Below are 3,072 nucleotides of genomic sequence, written 5' to 3' on the forward strand. Positions count from 1 at the left end.
GCAACAAGATGCCACAGTGGTTAACACTGCTGCCTCAGGGACCTGGATTTGATTCCTGTGGAGTTTGCTCATTCTTCCCGTGTCTACTTGGGCTTCCTCCCACAAACCTAAGATGTGCAGGTTAGGTGAATTAGCTGTGCTAAATTGCCCATAGTGTTAGGTGCATTAGTTAGGTGTAAATATAGGGTAGGGGAATGGGTCTGGGTGGGTGGGTTACTCTTCGGAAGGTCAATGTGGACTTGCTGGGCCGAAGGGCCTGTTGTCATACTGTAGGGAATCTAATCTAATCATTCTGGATTTTGTGAAGGGAACAGAAATTGGTAACATTTTGTTCCAGCTTACTGCTCGTGGAGAAAGATCTGCAAAGGTCCTCACAGAACCTTGTCGCAAAACAAAACAGCAAACAGATTGGCTTGAAACAATTGTGAAAGTAGCAAGAACAAAGGATGGAGATGTGCACAACCAACAGATGGTAAATCAACATTTTGCCATTAGGAATGCCTGGAATTGAGGAAATTTAGATTCCACAGGAGTGTGGAGGGGGAACCAGTTGGAAGTAAATACCTATCAATATTGCAATTTCTAAGAAAAAAACATCTCGGGGAGTGGCAAGTAACAGGTAAAAATGAGTGCATTCTTTTCATAGCGATGACCTATGTTAAGACTGTCCATCTTGCTTATCTCTTTAAATACAAGGAAGTTCATGTTTTGCTGGAAAATACAGAGGCTTGAGACTCTGGTTACTGTATTATTGGCTGCTTGGAATTTATTGGCTAAATATAATTGGTCACAAATCATAACACCCTACAAATCATCTAACAGTCAGAATTTACTCCTAGACAATATAATGACAGGAATCTATTCCTAGACTGTTAACAGCAGGAATCTACTCCAAGAGCATTAATAGTAGGAATCTACTCCAGATATAATAGCAGGGATCTACTCATGGCTATTAATTGTAGCAATCTACTCCCAGATGTTAATGGTAGGAATCCACTCCTGTTAACACAAGGAATCTACCCTTGGACATTTAACTACAGGAATCTACTCCCAGACCGTTAACAATAGGGTAAAAACAAGGACTGCAAATGCTGGAAACCAGATTCTAGATTAGAGTGGTGCTGGAATAGGGGTCTACTCAGATTTCTGTATCTGCTCATGAATTTTATTGACGTGCAACTGAACCACATTTATCCCTCCACTGTCTCTAACTTCTCACCAATTTCCTGTTCTGTCCGTTTTAATCTCAACGTGGACGAGCCTGCAGATGCCTCCACCAAAATCCCATTCCGCCCATTCACACAATCGCCTCAAATCATGTCGTTCTGAGTTTTTCCTGCCATCCTCATGACTAAGGCCTGCCCCCCATTGTTGTGTCACGGTAGACAGGTCACCTTCTCTCCCATCACCAGGGTTGTTAATAAATATGGTGAAAACCTACTGCTCCGACGTCCAGAGAGTAACAGAATCCCCTCCTATCGAGGTGGGAACCTACTTATTACCCTTCCTCTGTATTTCCTCAAATTCAGCCACTTACCTACCAGGGTCAATAGCGTAACATCACTTTTAACTTCACCTGTAAATAACATCCATAGACATTTCCCTAACCTCAGCTTCAGTTCAGCTTTTAGCAAAATCAGAGTCATCCCAATTACTGACGGGGTGAAATGAAAAGGGGGGGCAGGAGGATCATGTGGAGCACTGTGACTAGTATGGACCAGTTGGGCTGAATGGCCTATTTCTGCAAGCGTTGTAATAAACAGAAAGCAATAAAGAAAGCAGTATACCGGGAAAACATATCATTGTTTTCGAGCAAGCTTTATTTCGCAAGAACAAAATCATATTTAAATCAGATTAAATTCCTAATACTCCCGGGAACAGCATTCCCCTCCCTTACATATTCCCCAACATCATGCTGTGGTCTCGACAATCAGTGCCCTGCTATCTTGGCAGTTATCCTTGAGAAGGAGATGTGAGCTACCTTCTTGAACCACTGCAGTCCATGTCCACAGTATCCTCAAGGAGGGAATTCCAGGATTTTGACCTAGCGACACTGAAGGAGCAGTGATATATTTTCATGTCCAGATGGTTGGAGGGGAACTTGCAGAGGGTGGAGCTCCCTGGATCTGCTCCCATTGTCCTTCTAGATGGAAGCAGTCATGGGTTTGGCTGTCTCAGGATCTTTGGTGAATTTCTGCAGTGTACCTTGTAGATAGCACACACTGCTGCTACTGAGCGTCGGCGGTGGAGGGAGCGGATGTTTGTGAATGCAGTGTCAATCAAGCAGGCTGCTTTGTCCTGAGCGGTATCAAGCTTCAGTGGTGTTGGAGCTGCACCCATCCAGGCAAGTGGGGAGTGTTCCATCACACTCCTGACTTGTACCTTGTAGATGGTGAACAAGCTTTGAGGAGTCAGGAGGGGAGTTACCCACTGTAGGATCCCTGGTCTCTTGCTGCTCATTAGCAACAGCATTTGTATCAGCTTGCCCACTCTTTGGGATGCAACTCTCTCCTGAATGAGAGCAGGGGAGAGGAACATTTGTACTGGCCATAACCCCTGCCAGGAACACAGCTACACTTAATCAGACCATACCATGAGACCTGCACAGTTGAACAGTCTACCTATGCTCAGTGCCTGACACAGGAAGACTTGTGTTGAGGTACTAAACTGTGTCACAGCAATGGAAGGACGAAAAGACGACAGGGCGAGGTGGAACGGCAATTGTCTTTTATGAAGCTCCAATGGGTGAGTCAAATATAATTTAAAAAAGCTAGAAATCTTTTCCAAGTAAAGGCCAGTCCATTGAAAAGTGTAAGAAGATTAAAACAATCAACATATTATGCGGCGCCATCGCCTTGAGAACGCTGACGGCGATCTACTGAGAGCCTGAGTGATCATCCAAACATTCAGTAAAGTGAGGTAAACCAGTGTGGATTCCAAAGCTGCTGTTAGGAGGAGCTAGAATTCAGGATGGGAATGGGGGCAGCAGTTGGTGGGGGGGCAGGGGGAATTGGGACAGTGGGTTTCAGGGGGGGGGGGGGGGGGGGGCACGCCTCCCTCCCCAGTCGCTCC

The sequence above is a fragment of the Chiloscyllium plagiosum genome, chromosome 18 (assembly GCF_004010195.1).
Source record: "Chiloscyllium plagiosum isolate BGI_BamShark_2017 chromosome 18, ASM401019v2, whole genome shotgun sequence".
NCBI classification, from domain to species: Eukaryota; Metazoa; Chordata; class Chondrichthyes; order Orectolobiformes; family Hemiscylliidae; genus Chiloscyllium; species Chiloscyllium plagiosum.